The 23207-nt window shown below is 36.5% G+C and overlaps 1 protein-coding gene across 1 annotated transcript in view; it reads right to left on the bottom strand.

Annotated features, from left to right (window-relative positions):
* Window positions 1–23207, bottom strand: part of CERKL (ceramide kinase like) — a 156631-nt gene that overhangs the window by 119344 nt on the left and 14080 nt on the right. The window lies entirely within an intron of this gene.

A 23207-nucleotide genomic window follows, 5' to 3' on the forward strand; every position in this document is an offset into this window, starting at 1 on the left:
GAAAATAAAGATAATTGATCTGTGAATAAAATAGTTTTTGTTTTACAAACTTCTAACAATATGCAAATGTTCTTCAGCACTCTCTTTTTCTCAGCAGCTACAGAGATCTCTCAGGTGCCAATTTCCTACATAGTAATTCTGGTCTACTATTCATTTCTCCAATGTTAATCATTTACATGACATGAGTAAATCTGCCCAGTTCTCTCTAATCACAGGATACACCTGATTTTGAATAAAACTGTTTCCTAACATATGTGAAGATGTGTATACTAGTTTTATAGAAAATTATTTTCTTCTTCTGAATATGGTCTTTAGGATTAAAAATTGTTAGAATTCTGTGAACTTGAATTTAAACTGGTTTTATTTAATGGCTTGGAACTGTCTAAATATTGTTTAATCCATCATCAGATTAGATGGTGCTTGTCTATGTCTTTGTTTTGTTTTTTGAAGTTCTTAAGATATAAGCAGTGGGCCAGCTGCTCTGCGGGGCAAACAGGACATTGGTTTCCAAGACTTGAAAGAGAGCTAAGGCCAAAGGGTCCTCAGGTTTCTAGGTGGAAAGCCCTCAGGCTAACCCCCAGTGAAGGCTGAAGGTTCTAGAGATCATCTAATAGGATAAGCTAAAAATCTAAGAAGGTCACTGTTTCTCCTCAACCCCCATACCAAAACACTTATTCTTTGGGACACATTTAGAAAATACAAATATTTATGAGAAACATGATTAAAGAGAAAAAAAAAGAGAAAATAAACCATATTCAGAGTGAAGAGTACTGTTTTAGGGTCTATAAAAATTGACCACTTATCTATACCCCTTTATAAGTAATACCTTAAGAATGACTCAGACTCTCTTTATTATCTATGTGAATCAGAAAAATACTGCTTTTGATTTATAACCTATTTTATTTTTAAATTTATAAATGCTGAAACATATTTAGGTCTTTTATCTCTGCTTACTTTTTCATCTGCAAGATAGCTGCTTCGATCCCCACACCAGCCACCTCTGTTATAGTATACAACCAGTTTCTGCCATGTATAAAAGCAAATGTTTTCATGATGTGGCAAAAGCCACATTTCCATGTACAACCTAACACATGCAGACAGTATGTAAAAGAAGAGTTAAAAAAATTTTTTTTAATTTAAAAAAAACATACTTCGGGGGGATGTAGTTTAAATATAACTTTAATTTTCCCTTAATGTTAAAATATAGCTTTATTGGTGAAAAATATGAAGTCAAACTTTATCCATAAATTGATATTTGATAATAGTAGATAAAAATATGAGAATCATTTATAGATACTTTCTCAGATTATGAGAATTAAAACCTTACAGATGATATATATTTATATATGTTTTTCTTTGTGGCAAGTGGTTTATTATTTGAAATCTATTGGTTCATTAGGATCATATTGGTGATAGCTAGTTGTTTCAGAACATTAACTGTCCTCTCACATTACTTACATAGATGCTGGGGACCATCTGTTCCAGCATGGGATTTAAGTATACGTCTATTGGATATCATGCTATTTATTTAATTCAGCACCCACTTCCTACTGTTGTATTTTCTTGGGGGGAAAAGTCAATTTAATTACAAGGAATAAAGATAACCTCTCCTGGCAGGTTACCCTGTCACCATGAAAGCAAAGCAGGACCTGCTTAAAGTAGGTTACAGTGGTTAACAAGAAGAGTAAAACCAACACTTAAGAATATTTAGCAAAGGTTTAACAGAAATAGAACAGTGAATGGCACTTTTAAAAATATTACTGTAAGCCCAGGCCTTGTCTAAATCAATCTTGGCACATCTGTCTGATGCAGACCGTAAACAGGATTAGAGATGGATTTATCTGCTTGGCGCTAATTGCGCTCACAGTTCCTGCACATGTCCACTCTTTAAAATACTGCCTGAAAAACAAGCCTGCCTGATAGATGGCTCCCACAACAGAGTGTAGACACACACTTATGGTATATTAGATGGTTAAGCAATGTGATGTCTAACAATTTTTTTTCCAGCTCTTCAGAATTACTTATCTAATCCCCTAATTAAAAATACAAAATTCTGTTTGAATACACCACATACTGAGATAAATCTGTGAAGCAAGGGACCAATAAATTTGAATACACTTTAACTGTAAGAAGAAAACACAATTTAATTGTTAATAATCAGGTTAAACCAGGGTTTAAACAAATAGGGCTGCACCAGTAATTTACTGAAAAACCATCACAGTGCATTGCTATCCTCAAGAATTATGACTTAACATGTTAGCATAAAAGTTTAAGTTCCTAAATACATACACTCATCAAGAGTGACAAGAAATAGAATTATCTAGTAAAAGAATTATAGAGGAAGTTCTAAGCTTATCACTTACGGAGAGATAAATGTCAATCCCATACCAAAAAGTCACATTTTTGTCATACCAAATAAAAAATTAATGCTCAATTTCTTATCTGCAATTTTTTTTCCCACGTAGTTATTTCTATAATGTGTAAACAGCTTAGGTACTTCTCTTAAGAACTAAGCACCTGGAGATACATAGGTACTTTTGCATGAAGTCCAAAATGAACTAATCAGGCAAAAAATTAAATATTATTCTTTGTTTTGATGATTTGAAATACAGACAATATGTAATCCTTTATTCAAAACAACATTTAATGCCTATGATACAGAGTGACATTAACAATTTTAAATTACATAGTCTGTTTAATCACGAATACCACATAAAATCAGTATTTTAAAAATCAGTATAATTGAAAATTTAGGTTGACTTCCAATCATAGACAATCTTTTGTTCTAAAGCTCTTTTCTTGATACATAATTTACTCATGTTCCATATATCTTAGTGAGCTCTTAGAAATCAGTTTTTTTTCCTATATCTACCATTAATAAAAGTATATCTATACTTACACTGTTGTTTCATACAGACAAATAATGGAGAAATTGGCAAATTAAGTCAATCAATTAGATATTCTCAATGTGTAGTCTCAGAAGGTATATAGGGTCAACATGATTTTTATAATAATACTAGAGATGCTATTTGCCTTTTTCACTGTGCTGACATTTGCACAGATGGTGAAAAGGCAATAGTGGTTAAAACTCCTGGTGTCACCATGAATCAAGGCAGTGACACTAAATTCCATTAATAATTGTTGCATCCTTCATCACCTCAAACTCACAGTTTAAAAAAAAAAAGTTTCACTTAACTGTCCTTGATGAAGCAGTAACACTTTAATTTTTTTAAAAAAATCTCTGCTCTTTAGTATATTTCTTTTTAATATTATGTGTGGTGAAATAGGAAATGTGCAAAAAGCATTTCTGCTACAAATGAAAGTGATGGCTCTCTCCAGGAAAAGCACTTATACCCTTTGCATTATGACTAGCTGGATTTTGTGGAAGACCATTTTTGCTTGAAAGAGGGACTCACAGACTATGGTATTCAGACATGAATATTTGGTAAATGTTTTCTGGGAATTGAGCAAAGTGAGCCAGTCACTCAAGCAAAACAACTGAGAATATTTGTTGTCACTGATAAAATTCCAGCCTTCAAGCAAAAATTAGAATTTTGTAAAACTTGTATCTGTCACGGTGAGCTTGACAGCTTCCCAATATTTAAAGAATCTTATGATGAGATTGGCAGTGCTGTTAGTGTATCTGATATTTTAAACATATTACATAAAATGTGTCAACATTTGGAAGCTCTATATAACTCAGTAGACCAAATTTTCCAAATAGTCAATGCAGGATATTATAAAATCATGCATAATGAAAGAGTCATTCAAAGTGCAAGACGGACCAATAAATTTTCAAATAGCAGACTACAAAAGGTTAATTGATGTCTTCAGATCCTGCTTTGTAACTAACATTTAAGAAATTAGCACTTACCAAGTTTTACTGTGGTATCAAAGAAGGATATCCACAATTACCTGAAGACATTATTAAAATATTTCTCCTTTTCTAAGCAAACATCTGTGTGAAACTGGATTTTCCTTATACACGTTAACAAAAACAAGATATTCACAACAAACTGAGTGCAGAAGCAATCTTGAGAATTCAGCTGTCTTTTATTAAGCCTTCTATTAAGGCTATTATTAAAGAAGACTTCTATAAAAGAGATTTGCAAACTGTAAAGCAGTCAAGAAAGTGGCATTGAGTTTTTATTGTTTTGGAAAATGGTTATTTTTAGTCAAAATATTATTTATGTTAAAATGCAATGCATTTATTGCTGTTATTTTTAATGAATAAATATTTTGAATGTTTAATCTCTAACGTGATAAATATCAATGGGTATAACTTATATAAACAAAAGCTCCTTGTGGTTTTCAATAATTTAAGAGTGTAAAGGGGTCCCAAGACCAAAAAGCTCAAGAACCCCTGGTCTATCTATAATGTTGTAAAGATAGGCCTAACCTTAAGAAAATGCAGCCTAAAGATGTCATGATTCACGCATTTTATCTTTCATCATCTTGTATCAAACAACTAAGATTATATCATTAATTTTTTTAGACTGTTTATGCAACAAGTCCCTATTACATACAAAACCTAGCGAAATAAAAGAAAAATTCAAAATTTCATATTCTGTATTTCATATTCTATAGCATGACTTTATCATGCAATTGATTGGGCTCTGTCATTTTCACTTCAGCAAGAGCACTCACGTGCATCTATTGGGACTATGTTTTACTCAATTTTACTATCTACTTATATATTTACCCCTGTCATTTTATACATCTACTTCCATTTCTATTCCTTAGGAAAAACATTTATAAATGGGGAGTCTCTGAGAATGGCACCAACAGAAAATATGACATTAATTGAGTCATGTTAATCTTATAATCTAGTCTTTTTTGGCATTATCAGTTCAGTTATGTATATCAATTCACAGGATTTACAGTTCACATATATCCTACTAGATGACTTTTGCAGATTCCCCATGAACCTCAGAAGTACAGTAATCGGTCTTCCTTTTTCTAGTTTCTCAGTAATTCACTTCAACAATATCTTTACCGTCCTCCTCATCTCTAATCTCTGTATCCCAGCATCTAGCTCAATGCTTCAAACACAGGCTAGGTTTCCAATAAAAGTTTGTTATTGACTGTATTTACCATCAATCAGATAATATCTTAATGATAGTGTATGCATTTCAACCTCTGAACCTTTGCTCCTTCATTACCCAGCAAATGGAAGGCCTTCGTGACTCTAGTCTTTTCAAACATTAACCATCTGTCAAAGCACACTGAGCCCCTCCTCCGAGAAACATCCTTCATTTTCCAGTCCCTCTGAACTCCTCTGGCCCAGTACTACTCCGTTGAAATGCAGTCACATATCAGAAGTTCCTAACTTCAGAGAGGTGAAGGCACAAATGTCCTTCAAAGCCTTTTAAGAACTTATCAACAAGTTACATATATATTTTTTCCACACTAGTTAAATGGTGGTTTTAAAAAACAGCAGTGGGGGAGGGATTAGAGATAGATCAGACTGTAATAGTTTAGGATAAATCCAAAAGCTTATTTCTTCAACAGGTCTGAACACCGAACATTCCAGGCACTTCTGTGTAGATATTAAAATGCTAATATTAACATAGCCATCTCCATGGACAACTGTTTCTAAGAGAACAAAGGTTAAGGAGTTCTTCATCTTTCATGGCCTGGAACTTGCTGGACTGTGGAAATAGGACCAAATCTAAGCTACAATGATGGCTTCTATTGCCAGTATCTAAGGACAATGCCTGCATATGGGCTTCCTGCCTGGTAAAGGCCCTTACATCTCACAGTCCAAGCTGGCTCACTGATACTCTTTTATTCTGAGGACCTCAAAGACAGTCACAATGACTTCGTTTTCACCTCTGCCATTACTAGCAATCAATGCCCTACCTATGAAGGTCCCATCCCCCATCACCTCATAGTAGTCACAATGAAGTTACCACACAGCCCTCCAGATAATCTAAAGGGTTTTGCTACTGAGAGACACTAAAAGGCTCACTTTTATAGCACTCCCATTCAGTTTTACCTTCAAGACTGTCATTATTTGCTCCTAAGAAGCCTAAAAAGTATTCAGAATAACTACTGTAAATCCGGGGTATCTGAAATTAGCACATGCAGATCCGTGTTGCTGGTAGGAAACAGAACCATTACATGAGAGACTAAAGGAAGTAATAATTTTCACATGATGAAGACTGATCTTAGTACCAGGAAGGGAAAAGTTCAGCTGAAGAGCCAAGACAGCTAGGAAGAGAATGCCACCATCCTGACCATCCAGAAATGAACTGGAAGAAATTCACCTATCAGCCTCCAGGACACCTGAACTTATCATTAGGCCGCCTTCCAGATGCCAGAAATGGCACATCTGTGGTCAAGGAACCACTGTGTGTGTGAAGGAAGCAAGGGGGGAGAATAAACAGAAATTGTCAGAAGCTACTTTTATACTGAACATACAAAAGTAAACTTAAATACAAACATATTCACAATAGCCAAAATATGGAAACAACCTAAGTGTCCATTGATGGATAAATGGATATAGAAAATGTCACACACACACACACACACACACACACACATACATACACACGCACACAGAGTGGAATATTATTCAACCATAAAAAGAATGAAATCTTGCCTTTGGGATAACATGGATGGAACATTGAGGGCATTATGCTAAGTGAAATGTCAAAGAAAGACAAATACTGTATGATCTCACTTGTATGTGGCATCTTAGAAAACAAAAACCACAAGCTCATAGACAGAAAATGGACTGGTGGTTGCCAGAGGCAAGGGGTAGGGGGTAAGCAAAATGGGTGAGGAAAGTCAAAAGGTAAGAACGTCCAGCTTTAAAATAAGTCATGGGGATGATGATACAGTCATTCAGCATGGTGACTGTAGGTAATAATATTGTACTGCATATTTGAAAGCTGCTAGTAGAGTAGATCTTAAAAGTTCTTATCACAAAAATTAAAATTTTGTGACTATGGTGATGGATGTTAACTAGACATCGTGGTGATCATTTCAAAATATAAACAAATATTGAATCATTATGTTGTACATCTAAAACTAATATATGTTACACGTCAACTACACCTTAAAAATACACATTTGAGATATTCTAAAAATATTTGTAAATCCTTATTAATTTGATGAGGATTTGTAGGCCTAGACTTAGTGGAGACAAAGGAAAAGTGATAAACAATTTTAATGCAGCTGATCATGGTTTTACTAAAAAATTCCAACTTAATAACTTTCAAGACAAAGTCCATGTTTATTTTTAATATGCTAGGCACATGGGCGATGTAGCCCTTTATATCATTTCCACCATTAAAAGCATATAGTTGACAAACATGTTTAGTTTCTGTTTTGTTTTTGGCATTCAAAAACTCTAGATAAGTAAGTCCAGTGAGAATTGATTCACTAAGAAATATTAAAATGAAGTTACCAATAAAATGTAGTCAAATATCTTAACTTTTAAATTTATTTTCAGTTGGACTTCGGCAAAATGTAAAAAAAAACATTACATCTTAATAAACACACATACAAAAACTATAAATTATGCTAGTCAGTTGATACCATTTAGGCTCCTCTTCACAAAAAATATGACCTTCTACCTACCTAGTTGAAATGAAATTTTTAAAGCCATTTTGGAGTAGAAATTAGAAGTTAATTTTTTTCCTAAAAAGGCTTAAATTGATTCAAAGAGTCTGATATGAAAATAAGCTCAATGTTCGACCTTGATGTTCTACATATATGGTATTTATTCAGTTATGTTCCCAATTAAAGAGTTTTAAAGTAATAGTTTCTTCTCCATGCCTTTCGTTATAATTTTTACCACATAATTAGTACCATGATAAAAGGCCAAAATTAAAGGTAAAGGTAAGAAAGTATTACTTTGATAATGTGAAAATTTTAGAGAAAATTCGAACATTTTAGATCAAGTATATATTTAATTACACCATACAGCATATAATCGAAGCAAAATAGCTTGTAGGATTACAGCAAGCCATCTTCTCCACTGTGCTGTAATACTACTGTCAGTAATTTTTTTAGAAAGATAAATTTGATATCGATACAATGTGACACAACTGCAGCAAACCTTAATTTCACTCACAGTAAGAAGCCACAGGATTAAATAACACTGTGCAGTCTTTTAGAAAAGTTTATTGCTTCCAGATGGATTCAAGTTTCCTTTCAGCCCCGATAACATCTAATATGCACAGGGTGCCAACATTATAAAGGACAGAGTCAAAAATATCATTTATATAGATAGCAAGGGGAAGGGTGGAGGAACACTGGCTTCTAAGTAGGTTGTGCTGATCAGGTTTTGACTATTTTTAAGAAATGATGAGAAACATTTTTGAAAAAAACAAACATCATACTATGTAAATGTCTTGAATGATGGCTGTTCCACAGAAAAACACAAATCTACAGTGAAGTATCCATAAGATGACTCCTAGCTCAAGCTGCATGCTCTCTGCCCCCATGTTGGGTTGTGCCATGTGTCACACCGCATGAGGCTTACCACCAAGATGTCCACCTGTGCCTCTGCGGCAGAAGAGGCAACTATGTTTATTTCATTTAATAGCACTGTTGAATATAAGCCATGGTGATAACATATAAAGACCTTCAAAAATACTGACTACTTAAAGGCACGTTTGATAAGTTAAAGGATGCAAGTAAGTCAGTACTTATATTTAAAATAGCATTTTCTGAATCAACTGAAGTATCAGTACCATAATAAATAAAATCCTTTCCATAAAACCCAAACAAAGAAAGCTCTCCCTGTCATGTGGATTAAAAAATAAAATCACATCTGCTCTATCTAGTCTATGAGAGAAAAGCAATAAAAATTCATGATTGAAGAAGGATTTCAGTCTGTACATCAGGAGCCAACTTTTTAAAATACAGTAAAATTCTAGTAACACTCCCATTTCCTTAAATTTAATTTTTCAAATGTTCTGAAAGTGCTATACAAATTAGGAATTTGATTAAATATAAATGTTAAGCAATTTATTATGTATCCTTCAAAACAGATTAACGATTTAAATACAATTATGGTCTCACAGATCGAAAGAAGAGAAAAATGATTAACTTCTGGAAGGACATAAAATTTTTCTTGTTGGAGAACCACTGGGAAAAGTGGTACTACAATAATTCCTACTCATGCCTAACTTTCTCCAGTGGATACTCAACCAAAACTAAAACAATTACAGCCCTTTACTACTCACATTTTCTTTAGAGAGAAACAAGTTCATTTATATAAGTGTTATAAATGAATGTTAAGATTTCAGGTGATTTTAATGTAAGTTCTGCACTTTTATTTTCTATTAATTTTATACATGATACTTTAAATGTATATGAGAATTAAAATTTTAAATTTTACTTACATTCAAATAGTGACAATATATCCTTGATCAACTGCATGAAAATGCTCTGAGACACAGGGTGATCAAAAAAGGATGAAATTATACTAAAAATTCGACTTAAAGTTACATGCCAAATCAATAACAGATCAATGAAACAGAATCCAACCGATGAGGCTACCAGTCACTAAAGTAGGTAATGGGTTTTGTGTCAGCAGATGATTCAGCCATTAAGTATTTCTGATATTTCAAATACTAATATGTGTTTGAGTTAACTATCACTTATCAAAGAGTACTTTGTTTTTGGTAATGGTTAACTGTTCTTAAACTGGTCACACTGTCTCCTAAATAACACATATTTGAGTGAAAAATGATTTGAGCTTCATTCCTTCTTTCAATAATTGTTAACTAGACACTTTCCACATGCCAGACTTGCTCTACAAGAGAAAAGCCTTTTAGATAGAGATCTACCCTGACTAGCCAATGATCATTGAATAAAGATTGGAAAAAATAATAATAATAATAAGGGAGCAAGCCATGTAGTTACAGGTCCAAAATCTCTCACCTGCAATTCTAAAATCCCCAAAGCTCTGAAAATTGTTTATTTTTTCTTAAATCATTTGGCAACAAAACCTGAGCTGACCTCATTTTGCCCCAAAATTGGACCTGAACTGACCATGAAATGTTAAGTCTTTATTTATGCCACTTAGCATAGATACTCTTAATGTTTCATTCAGAAATATTAATGTTTAAATATGCAATGCTACCTGAGGCTAGTTGTGGGTTTTACATACGCATAAACATATGTCCCATATTAGCTTTCTAAAATCAGTAAATAGCTGAATTTTCACACAGCTGGTTCCAAGGGTTTCTGAACAAAGGGAACAGTAAGTATAAAGGCCCCATGGCAAGAGCATACTTGGTATATTCCAGAAACAGCAAGAGGTGGCTGGAGTTAGTGAGAAAGGGGGGAGGGTAAAACATGAGAATACAAAGGTCGGAAGCAGGCAGACTTTAGATTTTAGCCTGAAAAAGATGTGAAGTCACTGGAAGTTTTGGAGCAGAAGGAAGATGTAGTCTGACATATAGTTTAAAAGTATCGATAACATTCTATCTGATACATAGAGAATAGACTGACAGGAGACATGGTTAGAGACAGAGAGACTAGTAAGGAAGCTTATACAATACTCCAAGGGAGAAATGATGGTGTCTCATACTAAGAGGGTGGCAGCAATCCTGTTCAATTTTGAATATATTTCAAAGAAAGAGGCAACAGGATTTGTTAGTGGATTGGACGTAGAGTGAAAGAGAGTGGAATCTAGCAGATCTCCAGTGTTTTTGGCTTGGGCAATCAGAAGGATGAAGTCTCCATGTACTGAGAGCTGAAAATCTATAGGAAGTACATAGTTGGAGGCTGCAGGAGAGAACGTGGAGTTTATTTTAGAACAAAAAAAGTTTGAGAAATCTGTTAGATCTCTAAGTTGAAATTTAAGTAGGTAGTTAGGTTTATAAATCAGGAATTCTAAGGAGAGGTCTGGACTAGAGATATACATTTGAAGGTCATGGGTATTTAGATAATAATTGAAGCCAGAAACTAGAGGAGGTTAAACCGGAGAGAGAATGGAAACAGGCAATGGGGTCAGAAGACACTCATGGAAAAATGAGGATAGCCAAGAGATTAGTCAGAGAAGGAGCAGGCCAGTGGGGTGGGAGGAGAACCAAAAGAGTGACATCCTAGGAGATACAAAAGTTGTATCAAGGAGCACAGTGTGATTTAGCTGTCAAACCCTGTTCATAGGTGAAGTCACATGAGGACTGACCTTGACAAGTGAGCTGCGGAGTGATGGGACTCAAAAGCCTGATCATAGAAGATTCAAGAAAGAATGAGAAACAAGGTAAGACTGTGAATGTAAAGTAAGTCTAAGTAGACTAAAAAGTTGGTGGGGGGGGGGCCCAAAGAAATGGGACCAAGCACTCTACATGGATTACCTCAATTCATCCTCATAATAGTTCTACAAGGTAGAAATTCTCTCACTTTACAGATGAGGATGTGGAAGGTAGGCAGTGTGCCAATGATTTTAATAAGAATGCTAGAATTTTATCCAAGCATGTCTGATTATCAAAGCACATCCTCTTATAGTAATATACAGCTTCCTATGAATTTATCATATAAAATAAATATTGAGAAAATGACATCATCTTCTCAGAAAGGACACTGGTGTGGGAGTTAGGGGACCTTTGTTTTAGCTCTAGCTCTGTCACCAATCTTGAGGCAAATGCCGTAACTTTCGAGCTTGATAGCTCATTCCTAAAATAAGGGAATTGCAATAGATTCATTCACTCAGTCAGTCAACAAATATGTACTGAGTACTAATTTGCTGGACACAACTCTAGTTGTGAAAGAAACAGTGGTGAAAAAAGGAACTTACCCTTTAGTGAGGAAGATGACAAATATTCAATACAAAAGTTTCTTTCAACTCTAAAGTGCTATGATAGTTGTTAAATAAATATTAATAATAGACAAAAATTCCATTCCAGGCTAGTGCAAAGAAGTTGAGATTTATATATCACTGAAAACTCACAGCACTGTAAGCTGGGCACTATTACTATATCCCATATTTTACAGGCTGGTGGGAGGCAAGGAGAGATGAGCTTAGAGCTTAAGTAGCTTGACCCACAGTTACAAAGGAAGTGGCAAAGCCCAAATTCTAACATATAGTATGGCTCCAAAAATCCATCTTTCAATCACTCTCAATAGTAAGTTACTACTATAATATCTCATTTTACTGGTGTTTGACTCTCCTCTCCTGTTGTTTTTCTTGATGGGTCTTTGAATGTTCAAAATGGGAAAGAGTGAGGAGTAAGAGAGAAAAAAAAAACAGTGAAAAAGAAACTGCAGAACTAGAAGCAAATATTGATATAAAGACAAAAATCAAGAAAACCAAAGCAGTGAAGTAACACGAACAAAAAAGAGGTTTGCGAAGCACATGAAGGAAAGAGGACAGTAGCCCTTGAGGTCCTGCATCAGGTCAGTGACCCACCAGGTGCCACATGCCTAACTGTACAGGACAATGGACAGGCCTGGTGAACCGGGGCTCCTCCGAGGGGCCTGGCCTCTCCCATTCTATCAAACTCGCTGCCCGCTTATCAACCCTACTGAGAATCGACACTTCTAATGAGCCTAACAGAGTAAATATGCCTGTAAAATATTTCAGAAAGGAGCTCTGGATACTTTCTCATATTTTTTGGTACAGCCATGTTGAAAAGGAAAGCAGTCCTTGAGGGTTCAGAGGTGAAATCCTTACAGAAAACCGAGAAGGACAAAGGAGGCAGAGATGAGTCACCTGGTCTTAGGACCACTGAGGTCACCCTCTGATTTTCAGCAGACAGCTAGTATCTGGCTCCACTCTTTGCATCGGGGATGTCCAGCCAGGACCAGGTGCCAGGGACCCTCACAGGCTTGGAGCCATTTTATCTTCCCGAGCTTTCCACATAGAATGGTGGTATTAGAATAACTGGATTTTTCACTTTGAGGAACTATTCTTATAGCTGGCATTTTCCCCTAGTATTCTGAAGATTATTTGGAGATCATCTTGCTTTATAAATTGTAGAGACAATAAATATATCCCCCTTTAATAATCTATCTGGTTCCAAAATTTAAGTGCCTACTATATTTAGGTGTTTTCTGGCCTCAATATTGCAGATTTAAGGATGATTAGATATGGTCTTTCCCTCTAGTGGTTCAGTATATTGGGGAATGGAAGCACAGTGGGTACTAGCCATCTTGTGGAACTTCACCAGATTCATATTTACAAATTATTCCTTCACAAAAGGGTACTGGAACCCATCAGAGATTTTAAGAAACAACTACACAATCTGTTTTGTCTTTCTGGTTTCTACCCAGAGCGCCTACTCAACACAGATTCAGATTCATTCAGATGTATCAATACTATAGGCCTCTTTTAAAAAATAGTCCTGGGGCCTCCCTGGTGGCGCAAGTGGTTGAGAGTCCGCCTGCCGATGCAGGGGATACGGGTTCGTGCCCCGGTCTGGGAGGATCCCATATGCCGCGGAGCGGCTGGGCCCGTGAGCCATGGCCGCTGGGCCTGCGCGTCCGGAGCCTGCGCGTCCGGAGCCTGTGCTCCGCGACGGGGGAGGCCACAACAGTGAGAGGCCCGCATACCGCAAAAAAAAAAAAAAAAAAAAAAAAAATAGTCCTGCATTAAAAGGTGAAATTAGAACTAAATTGCCCTCTGAAAAGCGTGCTTTTGTTTATATTTTCTTTTACATACTCTTCTACATTAGCTAAATTTCTACAAGTAAAATTTATACGTATAATCAGGAAAAAAAACATTTTAAAGCTGTAGTTTTTACTTGCCTGAAATTAGTTCTCTATTCCAACTGTTCCCTTCCTTCATTAACTTCTATTAAGCATCTAAGAATGACTGACTAAAGAGGAAACTATTGTATTCAGAAGCTCAGCTCCTTCCCAAGTTATCAGTAGGTATAAAGCTAATACTAAGTAGTAAAGCTTTTCTTTACATATTTGCCAAATTACCTTACTATACATATATTCCATTAATGGAATGGAAGTATGTTTCATATGTATTCCTGGCAAGGAAGCAGTCAGTTTTTTATTGTAAATGGCACGGCACAGAAAGACAGGCAATTGAAAGCCGGATGACATGCCTGCCAAGCTAGGCACTAAATCAGATACTCCATCTCATTTAACCATAAATTATCTTCAGGTTATGGTGACAATGAAAGGAGATAGCATCCCTGTTTCTTGATCTTAGAGAAGACCAAACAGATCCCCAGAGAGGTGAAGGGGCTTATCAATGACAGATGTCAATGGCAGAGTGTAAGACTGAACTTTAAAGCTCATACTCTTTTCCCGTTCTACAGACTAGAAGGACTTGCAAAGAACCACCTTGTTATTACAACAATATTATTATGTGCTTTATAATCAGGCTTTGAGAAGATATGGTTCATTCCATAGCATGGGTTCACACTTCAGCATATCTTCTGCTGTCTTTCTGAAACTCCAAGTTTCAGAAGCAGCACTTCAGGTTTTGTTAAGAAAAAGGCCCCCGGGCTTCCCTGGTGGTGCAGTGGTTGGGAGTCCGCCTGCCGATGCAGGGGACACGGGTTCGTGCCCCGGTCCGGGAAGATCCCACATGCCGCGGAGCGGCTGGGCACGTGAGCCATGGCCGCTGAGCCTGCGCGTCCAGAGCCTGTGCTGCACAACGGGAGAGGCCACAGCAGTGAGAGGCCCGCGTACCGCAAAAAAAAAAAAAAAAAAAAAGGTCCCAAAGAGAAGCAGCAGAGATAAGTGATGTGCCTTTTCCAATTAAAAAGAAATCATATTTAGAATTTGGGTATTCATCATTTCCTGAGGATGGTGTTGCTGTCAATCCAGCTTGGATTACATAAATTAACCAGCAAAAATCAAGCACATTGGTCACATTAAAACTTTAAACGTTGCGATTCAGTGTTCTGTCAACACATTCATATGGACCAAGGGTTGGCCAACTTTTTCTGTGAAGGGCCAGATAGTAAAGATTTTAGGCTTTGGGGAACATATGGTTTCTGTTGCTCTGCTGCAGTAGTTTGTATGGCTGAGCAGCCAAAGTCAATACAGAGTGTGGCTGTGTTGGAAATTCGATAAATAATAATTAATTAAACTTGACCTACTGACACCAAAAAAAAAGCTATGGCTTCTAATATAAAATAGATAACTAATGAGAACCTACTGTATAGCTCAGGGAACTCTACTCAATGCTCTGTGGTGACCTAAATGGGAAGGAAATCTAAAAAAGAGGGGATATAGATATACGTAGAGCTGATTCACTTTGCTGTACAGGCAAAAATTAACACAACATTGTAACTCCATTGAAACACAACACTGTATACTCCAATAAAAAATTTTAAAAACAGAATTTGGTATTATCCAACCTAAAAAAGAAAAAAGAAAAAATCTATGGCCTCTTAGAAAAGGGGCTGGAATCCAGGCTCTGCCCCTTACTACCTTGGAGAAGTTACTTAAACTTTTTTCAGTTTTCTCATCTAGAAAATGGGGATTATAATAGCCCTTACCTCTGAGGATTGTTGTGAAGATTTAATGAGTTAATATGTAAGATTCTGGTAACAGTTCCTGGCACATACAATGTGCTATATAAGTGTTTACCACTATTGTTATTATTACCTGAACTAATTCAACAAATCTTGCAGTCACCACACCAGCAGCTGAACTAGATAAACCATGAAAGTAGCATGTGTGACAGAATAGTACTAGGCAGGAATGATCAGAGGAGACCTCTTCCGTACACTTAGAATACAAAAATGCTCCGGGCTTGTTTTGAATTTATAAAGGTAACTCCTAAAATTAGGGGGCATCCTGATTGCCTTCCCTAAAGCAGACTTGGAAACACGTCCCTTGTTACAAAGGGTCTACTAAGAAATTTATGGAATAGGTTAGGAGGAGAAAAGTAGGAATTGAGAGAATATAGACAATATTAGGAAGATAAATTAGAAATAATAGTAAGACTTAAGTAGACTTTCATCACATAATCAAGACAGAACATCTTTTAATTGGTTCATTATGTATCCACAGTGGTCCCAAATGAAATGCTCAATTTATAGTGGTTTTATCCCATGAGAAATAAGGTTGTTGTTCCTATTAGTTAACTTAAAAGTCTTTCAGGGCTTCCCTGGTGGCGCAGTGGTTGAGAGTCCGCCTGCCGATGCAGGGGACACGGGTTCGTGCCCTGGTCCGGGAGGATCCCACATGCCGCGGAGCGGCTGGGCCCGTGAGCCATGGCCGCTGAGCCTGCGGGTCCAGAGCCTGTGCCCCGCAATGGGAGAGGCCACAACAGTGAGAGGCCTGCGAACAGCAAAAAAAAAAAAAAAAAAAAAAAAAAGAAAGTCTTTCAAATTAAGCGAAAAGAAAGGGAAAAAAAAAGAAACAATAATAAAAGGAGAAAATCACCAGAAGTTGACTCACATGTCACTACTACTCTGATTCTAGCTAGGCACAAATATTTCCCCAAATATTTTGGGAAATATATCAAGTTCTGTTTGTATTCATCCTGAAAGGGTTTATGTGCCCCAGTCACAATGCAAGTTCTTCGTCAATTCCACCCTAGGATGGGACAACGTTTCTGACAAACACTAATGATGATGTAGTGTGGAACAGAAATTTGATCACAATCACCTGGTTTCATCACCTTGTGGTATTCTCCTTGGATCCTGGATCTTGTTATGGAAATGCACAGACTGTGCTGAGGAGGAAAATCTTAGCACACTCTATTACTGGCAGGAAAGGCTGCACACATCACTGCCCTGAGTACTGAAACACTAGATGGTGTGAGAACACACCAGCTCCGAACGTGACATTCTCCTTATTCACCATTTCGGTTCCTCAACAGATGTGACAACTGTACCACAGCAACAGTTTACAGGTGAAGGAGTTGCTATGAAGTTTTGACTAAGTGATGACCTATCTGTAAGCACATCTATGGCAACAAAAACACATGCTAATAACCTAAGATACAGAAAATAAAACCCATAGCATAATTATTCCAGAATATTCTCAAACTATAATGTTTTGTCCTGAAGGTGTCCTTTGTGTTCAAAATCTTTTTGGGAAAAAAAAATGTAAACAACCTACATTTAGATGATCTTGGTGATAACTTGCTGTTTAGACCGTGACTATCAACAAACTCTTATTTAAAAACTTCAGCCTCGGGCTTCCCTGGTGGCGCAGTTGTTGAGGGTCCGCCTGCCGATGCAGGGGACGCGGGTTCGTGCCCCGGTCCGGGAGGATCCCACATGCCGCGGAGCGGTGGGGCCCGTGAGCCATGGCCGTTGAGCCTGCGCGTCTGGAGCCTGTGCTCCGCAACGGGAGAGGCCACAACAGTGAGAGGCCCACATACCGCAAAAAAAAAAAAAAAAAAAAACTTCAGCCTCCAAAAACTGACACCATCAACTTCAGAAATTTCTGTAAGAACCTCCAGAACTTTGTAGCTCGCTATTTAAGCAATGGTTTATACAGTGCTTCTCAAACTGACCTCCAGATGATTCTAGACCTTCTATGACACGAACCTAATGAGCTCTGCTTTGCTTTATCTATTGGGGAGGGAAGAGAAGGTGTTTTAATATGCCCTTGGAACGAAGAGATCAAAATTACAAAAACCACTGCATTAGTACGGTTGTTGGTTCAAGTAACTGTGCTCTCAGAGTGCCCAGTGTATTCAGAGATACTAGGATTCTTGAAGATCAGGGATCCATCCATTTGTTTAAAACGCTCTATTTTCAGTGGACACTATATTAAAAAAAACAAAGGCAGTAACCTACAGAGACATGCTCAAAAGCCTTAGTATATTAGGATTTGGACTCTTCAAAACATTTTCCAAAAAGTTGTTGAAAGAACTTTCTAAAAAATAAAAGTGAGGCCTTCTTCTGCTCTTTAGGGGGATAGATGAGCTAAAATTGACACAAGTTCAATTTCCTTGTAACGTATTTTACAATTACATTATTTTTCCAATACATGCATGCAGTTACTACCTATACAAAATTATTATAATCTATCCCAGGTAATTAGTGCTGAGATCAGCAGTTTAATGCCCTTTGTTTGCCAAATTTTTGTTTTCCCAAGGACCAATCCCACTCTATAAAGATGTGTTTCCAGGATACATATAATTACGCTGGGTATAACATCTGTTGCTTTGCATGTTCAGAGGCTTACCAAACCAAGGTAAGGACACGCTTCTACACCTATTTTAGGAGAATGGCTGAAGTATCAAAAGCTTAAAGATTCAGCAGAAATTTTTTTTTAAAAGGCAGTATTTATCAAAAGTAAAAGCTAATTCTAATTTAAATATTTCCAAATAGAATTAACTCATTTCAGCCCTTATTTAGCTAAATGTTAACATGGTTATTGTATCATTTTTCAATTTATGTTTCCTATGATTTCATATAGGAATCCTAGTGAAGTTTCTACTTCAGTTATCTTTCAGAAGCAGACCATCTAACCAAAAACAAACCCCCTTACTCCAGGACAACAGAGAAAATAATAGTGGTGACCTCTTTTTTGTATTTCACCCTTTCATAGCACAGTGGATTTAGATAACAGAACAGCATTGCACTTTCAAATGTAGGTCAGTACTCTGATTGTACCACAAAAGTGAATTGTTCAGACTTAAATAAAGCAGAGCAATATCAACCCAAATTACTTTTCTGCGTGGCCTTTTAAGGTTGCCCAATAATATGATAGTCCTAAGAACTTCCAAATATGCAAATAATTATTGGCAAGATTTGCCAGGAAGATACAAAATGAACACTAATTTCAGTACTGAAACCTGAAATAAGCCCTTAATAAATGGGGGGAAAAAATCCTACATGGTCATCTCTCATCAAACATTTGCAGTCATAGACAAAAATATTGAAGTTATGAGTTCATCATGTTTTCAGAAAATTTATGGCAAACTCATGAGTATCAGTGTATTCAGATGTATTTTACATCCTTTGAGATCTGCGCTTACTATCATATAACTAAGATTGCTATTTGGCCTGCATTTAGACTGATTAGATATGCCAAGTTCACACAGATTTAGAGTTGAGGAAACCTACTTAAAATGTTAAAAAAAATTTTTTTCCAAATCATTTTAATATGTTTTAGCTCACTTGACTCTTCTAACAATTCTTATTTCCTAGCGTTATATATAATTTGATGTGACCAACCATACATTAACTATTATACTAAAAATCAAAAAGAAACAAACCAGAAAAACCTCACCTGTTAACAGGAATTTGGAGGGAGGGGGTAAAACCCACTTTCAGGATTTGAAAAGATTTAGCTAAAGGAGTACTACAGTAAATCCACTTGTTTTGGACTGAATTGTGTCTCTCCAAAATTCATATGCTGAACTCTAATCCCCAGGGTGACTATATTTGGGCCTTTAAGGACTAATTAAGTTTAAATTAGGTCATAAGGGTGGTCCCTAGTCTGATAGGACTGGTGTCCTTATAAGAAAAGGAAGAAACACCAGAGATCTCTGTCTCCATGTGTGCGCAGAAGAAAGGCCATGTGAGGGCACAGTGAGAAGGTGGCCGTCCATAAGCTAAGGAAGCAAGGCCTCATCAGAAGTCAACTCTGACAGCACCTTAATCTTGGACTTCTAGCCTCCAGAACTGTGAGAAAAAAGTACATTTCTGTTGTTTAAGCCACCTCATCTGTGGTATTTTGTTATGTCAGCCTTAGTAGACTAATATACCTTCCTTCTTTAACTTGTCCTAAGTTTTCATTTCCTCTATAGAATCTCTAAATTTTCTACACCAGGTGGTGACCTTTTGTCTTATCACAACATCAAGCAAAGTATGGCAAACAGAGAAATGAATCATTTTCCTTTTTCCCTTCCAGGTTTCAATACTTCCAAATGTGAACACTGAAGACTACTGAATGCCAAATGGAGAAAAAACTTTAAATAATTACTTAGATTATCATTAATTAGAATGCTAGAGTTATATTAGGAGGACACTAAATTATTTTAGGTGGGAATTAATCAGGATAGCAAGGGATGCAATGCAGCCCAGAAACGACAGATGAGGGTAACTGAGAAACTTGTGTAAGATTTGAAAGTGCCATTTACAATATTTTTCATTTTGCCTTCATACGGGATCGAATACAAAATCTCTCAAGAGTCCTTGACATTTTTGCTCCCACTGGTTCTTTAAAAGTTTGTACTGGAACTAGAAACACTTCCTCCTTGAGCTTCAAAACTTAGGAGGACCCAGTATGGCTACACCTGAAAAGTTAAGGGTCAAGACTGACTCAGGATTAAGTGGAGAAACAGGTCAGTTTGAAAAGGTTCACCAAAGTCCAAAAGTGACCAACTAGAAAAAGGGCCCTCCATCTACCACCACACCTCCCCACCCCCACCCCCACCCCCAGTCTCCTGCTAATGCTGCTCCTAACACAGCTCTTGCCTGGGAGCTCAAGTTCTGATTTAAGGGGCTGAGGGAGGGCTTTAAGAAGGTCCCATATGGAGGAAGAGTTTGCCCCAAGCAAAATGCTCCCCCTTCTTACCACTCACCCTAATGCTTGTCCTCTCCTGCACTCACACATGATTTAAGAGTCTCAGAAAAGGGCTCTGGAGTATGGAAATCAAAAAGAGAAGAGAAAGAAAGGGGGACAGAGCTTATTCTGGGAATTTTTCCGAAAGTAACAACGAGACATTTACATTTTACTTTTCTCCTATATCATTTTAACCCTAACCATTTTTAAGCTAAACCATCTTCAGGGTATTAAAATACCATTTCATGAAAGCATCTGTCTGAAATTAAAAATACGTGGTACTGAATTTAGTATTTTGATGGCAGAGTTAAATAAAATTATACAAATAGTTTGTTTATATTTTTTAATAATTTATGTGAATATCAATATATCATCATTTAAAAAGAAAGTTTCCACAGCTTCTGTTGTTCTTAATTAGTTTCTGTATCTTTGCCTTTCCCAAATCTAAAATGTTCCTGATATTACATTGGTTTCTATATTATCATCTGTAAACTTTGAGAGGCATTATTAAAATTCAGTGGTTAACAGAACTATTTAATTTGGAAATACGTATTAGCCAAAGACACCGTTAGATTTATTCTCATATATAGGGATCAGGGAAACAAAGGAAAGAAATCCAATTATTTTAAACAGTAATCCCTTAACACTGGGATTTTGTTTTAATTATAAAGAGTGTGTCTTATTAGAAACAAAACAAAGCCTTGTCCTTTAAGAGAGAAGCCCCATGTTTCTCTAGTGAACATGCATGCAAGATTTCCTAAAGAATGCTTCAACAAATTAATTTTGCTATTCTTCAATTTCCCATGATATAATTGACTTCTTAAAAAGAGCATCAAGTAAACAATTATGAGTCCACCTGTTCATGATATCATACCAGACACCATAGGAAGTTAATGAAAATAGATTTCATTTTGTTTCCCACTCCATTCCACCATTGATAGTATGACAAAATTCTCTGTACTAAAAACTAACAACAAAAAGTATAGGCAGTGATAAGTATTAAAATGATAATTGCTAAATAGTCTTTATCCTTCAAATAGGACTCCAGATATACTCAGTACCTGAAAACCCTTTTCATGAATATCTTCCCCCATCCCCATGGTTCCTCCAGTGCCTTGCATAGGGTAGAGGTGTCAGAGGGGTAAGAAGCCATGACTTAAAGTAAATAGCCTGCCCTACAAGAGACAAGAAAAGTCATTAGGGACTTCCCTTAGTTGGTTCTACTCCCATGGTACACAGAGCAAAACTAAAACACTATTTGAGGAAATTACACCCCCTTTGGGTCCAGCCCACTAACCCACTTAAATGGTTCAGTGTTGAGCCCAGAAGGCTGAGGGAAATCTTTCTTTCTCAAGGGACACTGAGGCTCCTGGCTCTCCTATTTCAGACCTAAGAGAAAGCTATTTAGGTATTCAATACAGCCTCATTTGGGCTTTATCACTGAAACTAAAGATTTCAGTCATCCTGTCACCCCTCACAGAATTGAGTTTTGGCACGGAAGGCACACAGACATCACCAAGGCCAAAGCTGAACCCCAGCAGGTCCAGCACCTAAGGTACCTGGCAAGGGCATCAGCTCAGTTTCAGCCAAGAGATGGTAAGCAGGAGACAGAAGGTTGTCCTAATGACATAAGTTACCCAAGGGACAAAGAGAGAATAAGAGCAGCAAGGGCTACTGAATGAGCATGGAGATATAAATGATGACACGCTTAGAGTCTGAAGGAGTGCAACAGCTGATACATAGAAAGCAGATGAGTAGAAAATAAAACTGAGTGTTCTATTATCTTAATAACATAGGCAAGATTAAGGACTATACCTCATGTATATTTACTTTATTGGGTTTAGAGTTGGTATCAAGTATGTAGGTAACACAAAATTTTACAGACAATGTCCTCTGATACAATAAAAGGAGTTGGAAAAATCTATTTATATATTTTCCACTGGAAAACATGGACAGATATTGCTATTCAAAGTCCTGTTTTCATTTTGTTGATGTTCCAGGTTTGTTTAAGTACCATGAGTACATGGTCATATTTCTTTCTTTGAATAAGTAGCTATGACTTAAGAAAGACATTTGAGGAAACAGAGAGGAAAGCAGGAAAGAAAATGCCAGACAACGGGAATCTGTGACCATTGCTTCTTAGTCAAGTTCATACCAAAGCAAGTAAAAGAAGGGATCCCACCCGTAACATAATCATTGGCTTATGTTCTCTAAAGTTTTTCCAATCTCCTAGAGGAAAGATTTCACAACTTTATTGAAAGTTCATTTCCTTTTCCTTTGTCTGCCCTTACACATCCATTGAAGATTAGCAATTAGCAAAGGATATGAATGGACCAATGATACACCACAACTACTCCACACTTTTGTAAAATTAAAGAATAATTTCAGAACCATTAGAAAGCAATTTGGGACCTAAAATTTTGGATGCTAAAGGATCCATTAAAAGGGCACTTTTCTATTTTAAAGTATCAATGACACAATCATGAAAAGAGATTTTTAAAATAATGTGCACAGGCAGTTCAATTACTTTCTGAATTATGTCATAAAGCTGAGTCAAAATGTTGTTAATTAATATCAGTAATAAAAAAAACAGAAAGTGAGCTTATTCTAATGAAATACTGTAGATTTCACATTAAAAAGTGACTGACAGGTCAAATTCTAAAAAAGAAACTGTAGATATCACCACAAAACTAGCAGATGTTTCTTGGGGTCATTTGTACAAAAACATAAGCATATGTTAAAGAAACCTGACACTATCATGGAATCAGTTGGTGTCTAAAATAATAGCAGCTCCTTAT

Source organism: Mesoplodon densirostris, chromosome 8 (genome assembly GCF_025265405.1).
Source record: "Mesoplodon densirostris isolate mMesDen1 chromosome 8, mMesDen1 primary haplotype, whole genome shotgun sequence".
NCBI lineage: Eukaryota > Metazoa > Chordata > Mammalia > Artiodactyla > Ziphiidae > Mesoplodon > Mesoplodon densirostris.